Source organism: Panthera tigris, chromosome C2 (genome assembly GCF_018350195.1).
Source record: "Panthera tigris isolate Pti1 chromosome C2, P.tigris_Pti1_mat1.1, whole genome shotgun sequence".
NCBI lineage: Eukaryota > Metazoa > Chordata > Mammalia > Carnivora > Felidae > Panthera > Panthera tigris.
In genome coordinates, this window is record NC_056668.1 from 27263639 (window position 1) to 27281258 (window position 17620).

The 17620-nt window shown below is 36.3% G+C and overlaps 1 pseudogene; it reads right to left on the reverse strand.

Annotated features, from left to right (window-relative positions):
* Positions 1–977: 977 nt before the first annotated feature.
* LOC107179497 lies at positions 978–1685 on the reverse strand (annotated as a pseudogene).
* Positions 1686–17620: the final 15935 nt, after the last annotated feature.

The window sequence follows — 17620 nt, forward strand, 5'->3', positions numbered from 1 at the left end:
TTTCCTGGTTATCTGACCCATGGCAGTTATTAACTTGTCACCATCTGATGTGCTGTAGGTTTCGTTGTGTGATTCTCACCCCCACGAAAATGTAAATTCCATCAGCGCAGAAATTTTGGGTTTGGTTTTGTTTTTTGGCTTTTTTTTAAGGTTCCACTTTTTTTAGCTTTACGGAGCTTTAATTGATAAATTGTAAGATATTTATAATGCACAATATTATACCTTGTTATATGGTATATATTTTGAAAGGATGATTCTCTTCAACAAGTAATTAAGAAATACATCACCTCACTTTTTTTGTGTGAGAACATTTCTGTTCCAGTCTCTTAGCAAATTTCCTTTATACAATATAGTCACCATATGATACATTAGATCATCAGAACTTACTCCTCTACTAACCAGTTGGTACTCAATATTCACTTGTCGAATAAATCATATAAGTTTCACTTTGTACTGAACACTTGAAACTTTTAAATTTGTACCTAATCTACAGATTGATAATCTCTAAATTCCCTATTGGTTCTAAAATTGTATGCCTCTAACGTGAACATGTGCTCAGTCTGCTTGATGATTCCTTTCCTGATTCATTGTAGCCAAGTTAGTTCTTGCTCTCCTCTTTCCTCTTTTCTCCTAGAGCTCTCCATTCTTGGTTATAATATTAACATTAATCATATTTTACCACAAATTAGACCAAGAGTTAATCAAGGGTAAGGTGTGTTTTTATGTTTCTTCACATCCTCACTGTAATATACAATGGTGTCTAACACTCGTAGTGTTGAGTTTTCAATAAATACTGATTCAGTGGGTGAGACTTTGATAAAACAATGCTTTAGGGGCCAGAAGAGAGAGAATGTTTCTTTGTTTATTTTACTTTTTCCCCAAATTAATACAGCCTTTCTTGCATCTTTAAAATATTACAAATAAGTCTGAAAAATCATCTGTCACCTTGCTGTTTCTGTAGCTGGACAACTTAGATCTTATTCATCAACCTGCCGAACTGTTCCTTTTTCAGAAACATAGATACTATCCAAAAGCTTTCTGATATCCTTGATTTTAACTGTTGTGGCTTGCTGAATCAAAGCAGCTGAATGTGATACAAGTTCAATGTCATTTCCTTTAAGAATTAACCCCTCTTTCGGGGCTTGATATACAAAACAAGCAACACCTGGCATCATCTGAACCCTGCATATGTATTTTTCACCCAAGAAATTTCAGATTTCAACAAGAGAACCATTCCCCTGGATAACAACGTTGATGGGGAAGTGAGCATACACAGACCTTATCTTGCAACAGAAGCCCCATGTAACACCCTTGACCATGATCTGTATATGACTACAGATAGTGCACACGGTAGCCAGTTCTTTTCTATTTCCCCACCATTTGTCAACTTGGAGCCTCTTCTTTTTCTTTCCAGGAAGACTGAGTTCTACATTGATGTGATTGAAGTCCCTTCCCAGGGTTCCTCTGGGGCACTTCACAATAACAGTGCATCCCTTCAGAATGATGTGGACATTTTCTGGAATGTCGACAGTCTGATTGCTGAGAATCGTCTTTATTCTTGTAGTAGATGTGGCAAAGAGAGAGCATCTTTCGTCATCATGTTCTTGTAGCCCATCTCTTTGCTTATTTATTTTTTTAACATCTACCTGAAGAGCATAAGTGCAAATATCTCTATAGTAGGTCATTGAGAAACTATGTTAGATTTCCACTATTCTCCAGTCTTGAAACCCAAGCAACCAAGCAGCAGATTTCTTTCTTCTCTAGCATGTTTTCCTTTGGAGGAATTTAAAAGTCATCATATCCTCTACTGGACTGTTAGGAAATTAGAAGTATCATTTAAAAGGACAGAAGCATATCTAAGTCTTAACAGATAAGTGAGAACTAATTCTAAAGATTTCAAGAAATAGATATTGCCTGAAACCCATATTTTTTTAGTTTATTTCAATAATTTTTTTGAAAAGAAACAAACTAGGAAATACCTATCACTGAGCATCCTTTTAATTGTTTAACTAACAATATTTTAAGAAATAAAGGGAAAGACATAACTTTGTAGGATAAAATAAACTTTAAAGGATTTTGGTCTAATCTTAAACAGTAAGATTTCTGTATTTAGTTTTATTGTACATCTACAAGATAAATTCACACTTCAGTAGTTATTGCAATACAAAATATCATTATTTTTTCAAAAGAATGAAGTTCAAATATGTTTAGTTTGAGTTTAATCATTCCTTTCCTAAAGCTTACCTGTTGTGCATATGGAATAAACTAAACTTATTTGCAGTTGGATTTTCTCCTCTTTGAAAATATCTCACCTTCATTGAAGCAAATTTCAAGTTCTCTTTAGTTCATGTTTTTTTAACTTTTCATAACTAAAAGTACTGATTCACCCCAATCGTGTTTTCCAGATATATTCAAAAGGTATAAAATCAATTATAATACTAATAGTACTCACAATCTAAACATGTGCTTAAGTTAAAGGAAGATCTTACAAGAATTTATTTGGAATTTGCATTCAAAGGCAAAATAAAGTTGAGGGTTAGGGATTTTTCTGATAGAAGTTTGTCTTTACATTGAAAATAGTCATTATTTTTGAGAAAGAATTTATGTTTTTTATCACAACTGGGGAAGGATGAAATCAAAAACCTTATTTCAAAATGTCTTCTTCAGGGCACCTGGGTGGCTCAGCTGGTTGGGCGTCCAGCATGGCTCAGGTCATGATTTCGTGGTTCATGAGTTTGAGCCCTGCAGCAGGCTCTGTACTGACAGCCCAGAGCCTGGAGCCTGCTTCAGATTCTGTGTCTCCTTTCTCTGCCCCTGCCCCACTCACACTGTCTCTCAGAAAGAAGGAAAGAAAGAAAGAAAGAAAGATCTTCTCTAAGCCAAACAAAGTTATGCTTTGATTGGAGGATTCAATTATCTGAACTACTCAAATCAATATTTTCTAAATTTTTCAAAATGATTAACTGTTGTCATATAAAACTTTCCTCTAAATAGCTCAATCATTCTCTTAGTGAAAGTGGAGGACTTTGAGAGTATCTCTCTAGACCATCCCCAAGCTCTGTTGGACACTCACACATCCTATAATATTCTTTATCATGCAACTTTTACCATTGTGTATCAAGTTTTAAAGAGAAAAAATCTTGTTTTCTTACATAAAGGAGTAACAAACAGCAAAAATAATTAAAATAAAATAAATGTTACTATAAATAAAAAAAATAAAAGCTTAAATGACATCATGTTACTCGAGTAACATTGAACCTTGAGTTTGTGTGCTACACAGGATGATCCATGTTTTATAGGGCTGAAACTTATTCTATTTGAGGGATCTTTTTTATGAAAGAGAATATAAACTTACAAATATAAAATTAGACATGTATGTAAACATTTAGAATGAGAAAATAAATAAAACTGCAATTTTTTTTTTAGATTTTTAAAAAATTTTTTAACATTTATTCATTTACGAGAGACAGAGAGAGACAGAGTATGAGCACGGAAGGGGCAGAGAGAGGGAGACACAGAATCTGAAACATGTTCCAGGCTCTGATCTGTCAGCACAGAGCCCAACGTGGGGCTCGAATTCATGAACTGCGAGATCCTGACCTGAGCCGAAGTCGGACGCTCAACTGTCTGAGCCACCCAGGTGCCTCAAACTGCAAAATTTTAAAAAGCTGAACACAAACTATGAGATCAGCTAATTCTAGTATCGAGACCAGTCTTTTCTCTAGTATAATTGAAATTATATTGAAATTATTATTGAAATTTTATTTCAGTATTGATCGTTGAGAAAACTTTTATCTTCACAACTTGTTATTGGTAATGCAATAAAAATATTTAGGGTTGGTATCCAATTTTGAGAAACTTTTATCAAGTTTCTTTCCTAGAAACAAGATTTCAGAGGTTCCTGGGTGGCTCAGTCAGTCAAGCATCCAATTCCTGATCTCAGCTCCAGTCTTGATCTCAGGGTCGTGAGTTTAAGCCCCATGTTGGGCTCTGCACTGGGTCTGAAGCCTATTTATAAATAAATAAATAAATAAATAAATAAATAAATAAATAAATAAATAAATTCAGACATTTCAAATATGCAAATGTACATTGACCATCTCATAATGATGTCCAATCAACAATGAATTTAAGTCTTTTCCCAGTGGGTTCGTATGACTCATTGCTTTTTATTAATATGATTATCTGACAATTCTGTAGCTATTCACTCCCTTGTCCTAGAAAATATCTCCCTCTTTTACTAAGTTACTATTTTAGGTATGATCTCAACATGTTTTTTTACAATTTACCTCTCATTGTCAAAATAATATTAGGTAATTTTATTCCTTAATTATTCCTCCCCCTTTTCCTTTTGTTTGCATATTTTATTATTTTTACATGAATTTTCTCTAACTTTTAAAAATAAATGTCTCAAGTATCTATAATTTTTCACTTGTTAGATCAAAGCATTCCAAAATGCATTTCCATATAATAGCTAAATCTCTCCCCCTTAGCCTTATCCTAAAAATGCTCTAGTGACTTCACTGAGTAGAACAAGACTCAAATCATAACTAATTGTAATTGAACTGTCTTTTGCTTCACAGTAAATATGCATTTATGGTATGGAAAAATGGAAAAGAAAACCAAATTGTGCTAGGTAAGCTCAAGGAAGGCATTACAATGTACATGAATATGGATGCCAATTCTTAGAAAATAAGGCCATGTTCATGAGGTAGGGAAGACTGTGGGCAAGAATTTGTGCAAAAGTTCAAAGCCTCACAGCACTAACCACAAACTCAAGGTTCTGCCCTGACATCACCATTTTTCTCTTCTGGTTAGTTACCCAGCATCCTTGTTTCCCAATTCCCACCTACTCACGTACCGTAGCACTTGTGGTTATTGTAACTTAAGGACAATTAAGATAAGCCATGTGACATACAAATTTCTAGGTGAAAACAGAATAAAAGCACTTTAAGATTTTGGTAAAGACCCTGAAAGGAATGTATTTGAAACATATGAAACCATGAAGGACATGTTTGTTTTCAAGTCCATGGTACCAAAATGGAACCATGTTCTGGAGACTTAAGGGAGGCCACTTGTGGAAAATGAAAGCACACTTACTCAGTGGGCTTCATCAGCCTGAAAGGTGACAAACATTAAAGTCAAGAATTTCAAGAAAGCTTAAATGACATCATAGATGAGAGATCTGTATAAAAAAGAAATTGTATCTACTTCTAATAAGCTTCTAACGTCTACTCTTTGTGATAAATATCAAAGAAAGGATATACCATCCTCTCCACATACATGATCTTATCAAAGTCAGATGCTCTGGACTTGGATGGGCTTTTGGGGAGACAATATGATTCTGATGTTCTTAGTTTCTCAAACATCTTTAAAGCCCCTTAGAAAAATAGATATTGACATAAAATTTCAAATATTAGGAACACATGCATAGTGCACATACCTTTTTTGATCAAGGTGATGGTTAATTTTATGTGTCAGCTTGACTGGGCGACACAATGCCCAGATATTTGGTCAAACATTATTCTGGGTATGTCTATGGTAGTGTTTTAGGATTTGGAGACTAAGATTTGAATCTGTAGGCTGAGTAGAGCAGATTACCCTCCCCAGTGGGCCTCCTCCAGTCTGTTGAAGGCCTGAATAGAACAAAAAGGCTGACCCTCCCATGAGAAAGAGGCAACTCCTCCTGCCTGATTAGTGGATCATTGGTCTTTTCCTGCCTTCAAATTAACTGAAATATTGTCTCTTCTTGGGTCCTGAGTCTACCCCTCCTTTCTCCTGGTTCTCAGGCCTTCAGACTTGGACTGGAACTACATCAGAGGCTCTCCTGGGTCTACAGCCTTCTGACTGAAGATCTTGGGACTTCTCAACACCAATTTTTGCATAAGCCAATTTCTTACAATAAAATGTTTCTCTCTTTCTCTGTACATATATATAGATATATGGATAGGTAGATAGATTGATCGATCTAGAGAGAGTTTTGTTCTGTTGATTCTTGTTTCACTGGAGAATCCTAACTAATACAACTTATATAAACATGCAGAATTTAATAAGGTATCTAAGAAAAAGATGTTTAAATTAATATTCACACATACTTAATCTAGTCTGTATGTTTGGCCAGAGATATGGCATAAGGGAACAAAGGCAAATCCAATCTATCAACATACAATCATGGAAGTTAAATTTGGCCTACTTTACAGATAAGGAAAATGATATACAGTGAGTTTAAACATTTTCCCAAAGATTTATAGCAGTCAGCGATAGAACCATAAGTAACACCTTTTCTGAATTCTAGGCTAGTGTTCTAGCCTTTATAGCAGGCTACTAATTTCACACTTGATTCTTTTTACATTTCAGTGGTTTAATGTGTAAAATGATCTCTGACGCTAACTCATACTTACCACTTCATTTATGGTACACCAATCCTCTCTTTAGAGTGAGTGTGTTCTACTAAACAAGACAGGTCGTTGGGCTGGACGAGAAGCATGCTTATGTTTTGGGGAGGTATGGCAGTGAAGGGCCAGGAGAGATGAGCAGAATGCCTCTGGCTCATGAGAGTCAGTCACAGAGAACACTTTGTTGTCCACTCTAAGATGGGAAGGGCATAAATACTGAGCTGGTGCCAAGGTACTCAACTGCAAGGAGCAGGGAGGAGGTGAGATGCCAAAGCCTACAGAGAGGCATTATCCTGGTACACTCCTTAAATCACCCCATTTCCAGAGAGGGCTCTGGTGACCTGAACATGCCATAAACAAAGTGGACACTGCCACTACTAAGAAGCACAAGAATTTGTTTCAAGACACTTGCCCTGAATATTCTTGTATGAGGCTCTCACTGTCCATCAACGAACTGCTTTTGGTAAATTTTACTGCTGCGTTATTCAATTTTCACATCCTTGGAAGTCTCACTCAATATTTAATGATACACTGGCTTGGCAAAATAAAAGAAACTGTAGATTATTCCTGCAAAACACATCTGCTTGCTCCAGAAAAAAAGTGTGGAAAGAAAAGTAAGACATTGATTCAAATTTCCCTATATAGTTTTTAAAGCCAGTTGAAAAATAAATCCTATCAAAGAATACTTTCTAATTTCTAAGAAAGCAAATAAAACAGTCATTTGGTAAGTGTATTTATCATAACTAGCTATACATTTTTAGTCAAATCTATAATAAAAGATTTATTTATATAACTGATATGTTCAGTATATTGTCCTTATTCTATGAATTCGAGCAAGATTTTGAAAGTTTAAATTATCGGAGATGTTTACAGTTATATGTTTTGCTGTGATTAATTTTACCTTGGGTCCTGGTCAGAAATGCACCTACCACCCGTTATAATTGTTCCTGTGGGAAAAATCAATCTTCTTGACAATGAAATAAGTCATGACAATTTCCATGAACATCCTCTAGTGAAAAACGAGGGGAGCTTGTTATGTGCCTCTACCACATAGAAAGGACCAGAGGGAGCAATATCCTAGTGTTTACTTTGGATAAATCATTCAGATTTTATGAGTCCTTGCATAGATCCATTCCCTGTGTCAGAACCAGCCATGTGTCCCTAAGGGGGTTTCACAGCCCTGCAGGTGTTGCCTGTCCATAGGCAGGAAGGTCAATATACGAGACTACTTATATGAAGCATTTGACATACTCTATGGTCAGTAAGCTGTGAATCCTGGGATATATTCAAGAGCTAGTTATTAATGATCCTAACTGTAGACTCACTTCTGATGTCTCTCTCTCTCTCTCTCTCTCTCTCTCTCTCTGGGGATGAATGAGGGATAAATCTAGGTGGGTACACAAATGGAATCAAACGCTTAATCTGGATGGTGGTGAGATATCCAAAAAGAGAAGCAATTTTGTTAGAAATATTCAGATAATGAAGAATAAACTATATTATATACACAAAAGTTATTTTTCCAGAAGGATCTGTGGTTTACAAGGTGTTGTAATATCTGGATATTTATTTTCTAACTCCTCTCTGTCATAAAGCCAAAAAACCTAAATAAATATATCAAGACTTAACAAATAAGGCTCTACTCAAGACTTTCCTTCTCACATGATGCTAACTTCCATTCTTACCCATCGCACCAACCACTTAATGCAACCAGTCTATCAGTTCCTTATCTGGAGTCTTGGACATCTAACAGTGGATATTGATTGGTAAGTGAAATGAAAAATTTTGTAAAAGATGTGGAGTTTCATGAGGTCCGTGAAAGTGATTTTGAAGGACTGATTTTAGTATATGCACAGAAACTGACGATGAAAATTTGGCTGGTTTACTCTAGTTAATAATCGGGGGAAAAATTGACTCAAAAGAAAATGACTAAGCATCAAAAGGTTAAGACAGGATTAGGGAAAAAGAGGATTTAGGAAACTTCTATTTTTTTTTCTGAAAATATTATCAAATAGCTTTTTTCTATGCAGACACTTGTTTTCAGTTTCCTTATCTGTACATGGAGAGGAGGCTTCCTTATGAAATGAAGTAAGAATAAAAATTTACTTCCTATCCTACATAGAGGTTCACTCAACCAGTGATCCGTAACATAAAACAAGGTGGAGGGGGACCTGGGTGGCTCAGTCAGTTAAACATCTGACATTTGATTTTGGCTTGGTTGTGGTCTCACAGTTCGTGAGTTCGAGCCCCGCATTGGGCTCTGTGCTGACAGCGATGAGCCTGCTTGGGACTGTCATTCTCTCCCTCTCTCTCTCTCTGCCTTTCTCCTACTCTCTTTCTCTCAAAATAAATAAACAAACTAAAAAAACAATGTTGAGAGAAGATATCAGAATATTAAGGGAAAGGTTGAGCGAACAAGAGATAGGTAGTTTGAAAACCATATTTAGTATGATATATATTTGAAATTTTGCAGAGCAAAAAATATTTTGTATTATCAGAATAGTACATAATAGAAACCACAGGAAATAAAACTTATGAAATCTTCATAAGTGGAAATATGCATATGATACTGTGATTTTAAGAAGGTTTATCATAATTAAAGAGAAGGAAAATTTGAGAATTTTTTTCTAAGATACATATGTAAACAGGCAAAAATATTTTAAAGTTGAGAGAAAAAAAGTAAAATGCATTTGGTCATTTGAGGTTGGACCAAGCTATTCACTCCTGTTGTTTCCTCTAATAAAATGATAAATAAGCTGATTCAAAGGTGGTGGATCTATTTTGACCTTCTCTCCCCTCCTACCTGGATACAGACCTCGCCTCCAAAATTGACTCCTTTATTTGATGAACAAGGATGGCCAGGGAAAGGCAAACACACACACAACCTCTTTGCAAGCTCAATCTATGTTTCTATGTTCCTATGAAGAAACCCTAGTGTTTAAGGCAAGTCGTGTATTTACATTGGTCTTAACTATATTTATAAAAGCAAAGCAAAGTTCCCCGCTTGATCCTATAACTCATTCTGAGTTCTGGGACGTTCGTATAAAGGTCAGCTGTCATAATTGTTCATTTATATGGGAAAGTATTTTAACATTTTTATTGAATTCTTAGGATTCCTGATACAGGGATATATAATTTCTTTTTCTTTTCCTTTTTTTTTTTTTTTTTTTTCTTTTTTTTTTTGCTAAATGCTATAGATAGGCTAGGAAATAGTACAGGATTTAAGCAACAGAACTAAGCTAGACCAGACTTTAGAGATCATCCAGTTTGTTCATTTTTATAAATACAGAAACTAAGGCTCAGAAAACGAGAGTCCCAAGCTCATGCTAACACAGCAATGCTGCAAAGTAAAAGCAAAGACTGTAGGATTTACAACCCTAGGCATCTGCACTTAAATCATTACTCCACCATTGAGAAGGGTGAGATGCTGGGCATATCATCCCATCCCAAAGGAAGATATTTTAATGTGACTAAAGTTAAGTCATTTATCCATCTATAAGATTAGAGCAATAATACCTAGTTTTCAGGATTATTGATAGAAATGTAGATAATATTTAAAACTGTTTTTGAAATGTTAACTGCTATTTTTACTTACTAGACAAAATTCTAAAAATATTGAATCTCAGGCTTTGGCTCCAAGAGTATGATGTCAGTATGAGCTTTAAAAGTCTGATTCATATTTTTCAAGTCCTTTTAGTAAAAACCTATTTCTTGATAATGACCTCCAACAATGTCATAATTAGGCCAAGATCGTTGTTTGACATAGAATGGGTCTTAACAGTACAGTCAGAATGCTCCAGGACAAATTATGCAAATAATTCAGGAAATGCGGTATGCTATGGCTCTAAACTAGAGAGAAGCAGAGTTTATGAACATCCAAAAGGTTTTGAAAAATCCTGCAGGAAAAACTAAATCTGCATATACTAGCTTAACCAGTTTCTTTGCACACTTAAAAAGTAATATCTACTAGTATCTCCATAAACTCGTGTTACCTGGACAACCTCCTTCCCAAAAAATAACTTACAAAAGTGGTGCTGAAGGCACAAGTTAACTAAAATAATATGGATAACTGCAAAATAATGGCTTTAATTCCTTCTAAGTGTTGAGTATGTAAAATATCAAGTCAATTGACTTATTTCTACTTTGAATATTTCACAACAGGGCTCGGGGGTAGGAGCCTAGGGGGAGTCTGCCTGTGGGTTCTGCGTTATACCCTGGGGTTGTACAACATTATTAGTGTGCTAAATGACACTAAATTGCTTACATCAAAATGGTTCTATTTATTATGTAAATCTCAACCTCAATACATTATCTTTGCAAATTTCACAAATGCATAAAAACTTCAAAGTATTAAAAGCTAAGTAGTTCAAGTGTTGTGTGAGAAATCTACAAAGTTTCACAGATTTAAAACGTGTATTATCACAAATATCAAATCATTATGTTGTACAACTGAAAGTAATATAACGCTATGTTGATTAGACTTCAATTTTAATTACCAAATCAAAGGGCAAGTTTTCTAAATGGTCCCTAAAAAGACTGTATTTTATTTTATAAAAATAAAAATGAATATTTCTTTTAAGCCCTTAAATTGCAGAAGCTTTACAATAAAGTCAACACTAGAGGGGAAAAAAGGTATTTTCTACAGGTAGCTAATATTTTACAGGCAGATTACAAACCATCACAAAACACATATTGACAGAGATTGACTGTGGCAGCCGTAACTTAATCTCAGCAGTCGTGATCTCAAACCTCTTGAGTCTCACTTCATGGTTTATGATATAGTTACATCACAATCCCTCAATAGAATTACAGCTTTGTCACTAATCTCTCCCTATCAGTTATCCTGTAAGGAAGGAAGCTGCGAGGCACCACTAGAAAGAGGCAATGGCATGAATGATTGCATTCAGTCTCTTTCCACAACAATATCTGTAAGTCTGGGAGTGATAAATGGCACCCAAGTTATAAACGAGCAACAAGGTCAGTAGCACCAAGCAGCCAAGAGTTCAAAGAAAAGTCACAATTCTGACGGGTTCAAGAAAAGGCCACATACTGCCGGCGTGCAGATAAATCCTCAGAGATGCCTTACTGCAATTACAAAACAGAATTAGAAAAGCCTGTTATGGAGGAACTAAGGTTTTTGTCCAGTAATTGAACGAAGACTTTTATTAGCATAAAAGTCATTGTTTTTATGGAAAAAATGATGGATTGAATAACATTCCATGACCAGTCAAGAATCTTGGTGGAAAATCTCTTCAAATCGTTCAATAATTTTTTGACACTGAAATATATGTAACTGAACAGCACTAATTTTCTTCTTGGTCTCTTCTCCTTAATCTCTTAAAGATATCTATAGAGTCCAGAAGAGACATGGCCTCTCTAGAATTGTTTTAGGCTGTGTCTACATCTCTTTGTACACATCCTTAGATGAAGGTGATTTTTCCTTATAAATTATAATATGCAAATCTTCTAACAATATCACAAATAAAAACTACTCACAGAATGTTTTAATGTAAAGTCACCTGAGAAATCTTGTTTGACCCTTTATGTAATAGAGACCCAGAAATGTTGAGGGTCTTTCCCAAGGTCACGTCACTAGTAACTGGCAGATCAGGGTTAAAATCATTGAGTTCCTGGGGGTACTTGGGTGGCTCAGTCAGTTAAGCATCGGGCTCTTGATCTCAGCTCAGGTCTTGTTCTCAGGGTTGTGAGTTTGTCCCTGCATTGGCCCCTCATTGGGCTCCATGCTGGGCATGAAGCCCACTTAAAAAAAAAAATCATTGAGTTCCTGATGTCTACTTCTATATTCTTTCTACTTAATAAAAGTTCCAATAGCTCAAATAGATAGCTACTGTAGTGTCGAGGTCTCTCATTGGATGTGCTATAGTCCTCAAACTTTTATGCTCTATAGATTTGTAATAGATTTCAATAATCTTTGCTATATGTCATTTATTTGTTCATAAGGATCAAGGCAAATTATACTGTATCTGAAAATTTGTTAGCCCGCTGTGATGCAAGGCTGAAAAAGAATACAAGAAGAGACAGTCTCTAAAATCTCTACTACTCCTCAGAGAAAGAGGCCTTAAAATAAATAGTCTTGAAGATATTGAAAGAGCTTCTCTCCATTTTCACTCCATTTCCTCATGAGGAGACTCACCATACTTCTGTGATGGTCATGGAGATTTCCCTTCTTATTTTGAACAGCCATGGTTAAATTAGGATATTTTAATGTTTTTATAAAATAGAACAAAAATAAAGGATAAACAAGGAAAAATTTTGCATCCCTCCTATCTCTCATGAGTGATTAACATCAGGATTATGATTTTCACAATGCCTTTCCCTGAAGCAACAGAATATGGAATGTTAAAAAGCCACTCATTGCATCAAGCAATGGAAAGTTAAGGCCCATTTTGTATATGTGTACTTTTAAGATTCAAGATGATTTTACAAAATTTTAACAAGACACTAACCAATGAAAAAATATATACTATACTATCAACAGTGGATAAAACTGTAAATTAGGGCTAATCAAAGGACATGGGAGCTCTTATTATCCAAATTAGGGGACAACCCAAGAATGACTTACTTATCTTTAAAGGCTATTTTCATATGCAGTTATTTTGTGTATGTCTAATGTTCTGGAAATACTTCAAAGTGAGTATTAAATTTTTCTCATGAAGCTTTGAAGATTTATTTTCTCCATTGTGTCCCATAACTGCCTCTACAACACTTTCCAACTCACCGTGAGAGCACCTCTCTGCCTGGCGTGTGATCAGGTCCAAAGAATTTCTGCAAACTTGCTGACTCACACCTCTCCTGAATATGTATAATAATGGTTTTGCTTCAAAAGTATCTCTTTTCTTGCCATGCTAAACTTGAAAAACATGAGTATTTCAATCAAGAACATAATTAACAAGTCTAGAATATGAAAGTGAAAAAATTTTAATGGATAATGAAAAACTTGGGCAATCAATAGAAAGCCACACAGCTTCAAATACATGTGACAATTATGAATAGTTGTGCTTGGATGGGACAGTAAGATCAATAGAAAATGCAACCGCTGATGTGTTCTGTGTCCTCTAGATTCTAGAAAAATTACAGTCCAAGGCAAATCCTTCTACAACCACTTCAAAGAATGTCTGAATTCTTTCTTTGTGCTGGAATGTTCTAATTATTATGGCTAGAAAAACCAAGTTGCAGGATAATTAATCACCTCCTCCATCAGGATCAGACTAAAATAAAACAGACCTCAAGTGCCCCAGGACTTCTCTTGGCACCTTTTCTTTAATTTGAGTAGGTTCCTTCATGAATATGCAAAATACAGAATTAACCATAATTTCTTTAGTCCAAGAAATAAATTGCTCCTGCTAATTTATCATGCAAGCAATGCTGTGTGTACTGCTTTGCTCCTCTTTGGCTGTGGGAGTCCAGAGAAGCTGTCCCCCCCTCCTCACTCAGTGCCACAGTAAACGCTTCCTTTAGTCCTTGCTAAGCTAGAAAAATCTACGCTTCTTTTTCAAGGGTGGGGGACATCACAAACAGAGACATACCGGACAAAGCACTTTTCAATTTCATTAAGACTGGTATTGTAATGAGCACATTAAAGCATAAATATTGTTGGCAATTGTCTGGAGCCAAGAGACTTTTTTTAAACCTGTGGTGGATTTTATTGTTGTTATAATGGTTTTTACCATAATGAAATTTAATGCATTACCAGGAAAAAGCCATGCCCTGTGGTAGGGCGCTGCTTATATTTCGAAACACGTTAGTGTGAAACTACAGTGAGATCTAATAATAGAAATGAACTTACCTAAAGATGTATTGATTTTTATATTAGGTCATGTTGAGAATTTACAAAGAACATCTAGTCCATGAGAAAACAAATCCTCTTGAGAATAGCATTGATTGCAAGAAGGGTAATATTAGAAAAATGGAAATCCTCTCCTCCTGAAATGGTGTGCATTCATATAATGGATTAAGTGCACTAGGTAGTTTAAGAAAGGTCATCTTTCAGATAAATGATAAATTTGATAAATTTCAGTAGATTTAATCACCCCCTGAGATTTGATCAAAGCAACAATGGGCTGAGTAATAATATCCCTCTCACCCATATAATTTGTTTATTAAAAACACCTCACCCACATATTTTGCTTATTTATTCTAACTTCTGAAATTATAAATATTATTTCTATTATCATGACCTATTCAGTAAAATTCCGCACAAAATAAATGTCTATCATTTAAATACACACTTCAGTCATTGGATGGTTTCAAAGAAGGTAAGATTGGCTCTTAGGCAAAAATGCCCAAAAAGAGAAGGAACAGACCGTTAAGGCAATATTCGATTCTATCTTTTACAAAACCAGAGATCCTCCCTAGGACCTAAGAGACTAGAGAGGGAGGGTTACTTTCTTATGCCCACATTATTAGAAAGTTGGAACCAGGATTTAACTGTTTATACCTATATATTTAAAAAACATTTTGCTAACAGTGTTCTTCAGAACAGCATACATCTGCATTTTTGTCATTCTAGTTTATGTTGTGTATCCGCATACTCGATTATGTTCTTAATGTATTTTGTTTTGAAGTATTAGGTTACAGTTTTCATTTCTTTGTGGGCATGCCTCTGGACTGTTTTCCTAATCTGTAGGGATGTTCTGCTGTTCCTTACTGTCCTTTTCCAATATTAAATTGGTATGAGACTCAACTCGCTTTTTCTGTTGCTCAATTTTAAGTAAAAAACCCTTTCAGGTCCTTTTTGAAAGAAGGGATGAACCAAGTTCATGGCTCTAGAGCTCCCTCTTTTGTTGTTTTCACAAAGTAATGAAAACAACATGGAGTCCTACCTTCTGAGAATGGTTTCCTTTGCTTTCCTTTCGTAATTTTACCTAGACAAGGAAGGCGAACTACAGCTGAGGGATGAAATGTGGACCTCTGGCCTGTTTGTTGTACTGCTTTCTAGCTAAGAATGTTTTTCACATTTTCAAAATATTGTTTAGAAAAATAGAAAAGAAAAAGAGGAAGGAAGAAAGGAAGGGAGGTAGATGATCCAACAGAGACTATATATGGCCCACAATAAAGCTTGGAAATTTACTATCTGGCCCTTTTTTTCCCACCTTCTGAGTCCTGGATGAACATTTTCCTTTGGAACTTGTTGTCAATGTTCTGAGTTTGGATTCTATTACCAGAATTTTCTCCTGGTTCAAGACTGACTTGGCAAAAAGCTTCCATCTTTTAGTATCAAGAATTCTTGGGGGTGCCCGGGTGATTCAGTTGGTTAAACGACCAATTTTTGATTTCGGCTCAGGTCATGATGTCATGGTTTGTGAGACTGAGCCCTGCCTCAGGCTCTGGGCTAACAGGGTGAAGCCTGCTTGGGTTTCTCTCTTTCCCTCTCTCTCTACCCCTCCCCCACTCCTGTATTTTTTTCCCCTCTCTCTCTCTCTCAAAATAAATAAATAAACTTAAAAAAAAAAAAAAAAAGAAGAATACCTGGGGTCCAGACCTTACAGTGGTCCCCATCCACCAACCAGTACATGAGATTCTGAGAAACCCCTCCAGTTTTGCTGTTTTCAGATTGCCCCACTTTTTGGTTGGTTTTCTGTCCCTGTATCTGTGGAAAGATTCAGAGAGAGCTGAAGGTTAGAGCAGTATTTCCCTCTTTCCAAAATCTCAAGTTAAATTTTTTTTTTAACTGAATGATGAAGAGGATCTGGAAAGATTAAGAATATTCTGCATTTTCTTTATGAAGTGGAATGATTTTTTTTTCAAAAAATTTTTTAATGTTTATTCATTTTCGAGAGACAGATATAGACAGAGCATGAGCAGGGGAAGGGCAGAGAGAGAGGGAGACACAGAATCTAAAGCAGGATCCAGGCTCTGAGCTGTGAGCACAGAGCCTGATGTGGGGCTTGAACCCATGGACCGTGAGATCATGACCTGAGCTGAAGTCGGATGCTCAACCAACTGAGCCACCCAGGCACCCCATGGAATGTGATTTTTTAGAGGACCAAGTATGTGTCTAGTAAATGTTTATTAGTTTGGTTCTTGTTTCTTTCTTACTTACCTTTAATAAAATATTCAACTATTTTTATATGTTAATAAAACTGATCAAATAATTACATTTCAATTTATATACCAGTCTACAATAAAATCATATTCTGCTCAGAGATAGCATAGTATTTCTACTGGATTAATTCTATGTCTCATCTAACAATGAATTCTACAGTCTCAGGGAGTTTAAGCTACTTTACTCTTTGTGTCAGATTTCCTTACCAAGGATGAAGGATGGAAGCATAGTATGAACCATCATAATTAAATCTATTCTATGGGCATGATGGAGTCTGGTAGAGTCTATTATTATATTGGACCCTGAATTCTGCACAAAGTATAAACAGTAGCTCTGAGGAGACCCTGGAGAGCTAGCCAGAGCAGCAAGAAATTGGGGGGACATTTGACTCTTTTATGAAAGAAAGGAGCTATACCAGGTAAAATCCTTGTTTACTAGTTTTTCACTAAGGATGTCCAGGCAACAGCTGCGGGAGGGGGTGAAGGATGCTGACACTCAAGCCAAGGCTCACATCTACTGACTGAGAAGTCAGGGAATGAAGTTTGGCTGCTAAGTGGCTGAACACTGAAACCAGAAAAATCAAAGCCGAAGGCCACAGCAGGGGAGGCCTCAAAACTGCCGATAGACTTCACCGAAAATCTTGGCTGATGCCTGGGTATAGCCCCGCGGGGGGAGATGGGGAACTGCTGGTTTGCAACCTCAGAGAGTTCCACAGGTGAAATTTGAAACTGGCCGCAAGATGGAGGGCAGAGAGAGACCCAAGAGTGACAGCAACTCCAGATTGGAAACTGGCAGGTTTAAAAACAGCAAGGGAACTTACGAGGCTTCTCTCTTGGGTGGCTGCAAGATGAGTTGGTGTTGGCACCGTGCGCCCGGATCTTGAATTTACGTAGAAGCTGTAACGGGAATCAGTCACTTATATCTTCCAGAAGATCTCAACACATTACCCTCTCAAGGCTGTGTCCTTGAGGGGGCTCCTAGTGTGAGAAGAGTAAGCGAAACCCACATTCCAAAGCCAGTGGAGGGGTAAGGAGCCTCCCATTGCTAGGGTCCAGCTCTCAGGTCAACCAGCGGTCATGTCCCCTCCATGGCCTCCTCCACCAGGAACTTCAAGGTTTTGCATCAAATGCAACAGCGAGGAAAGGCCAAAAGAACAAAGCAG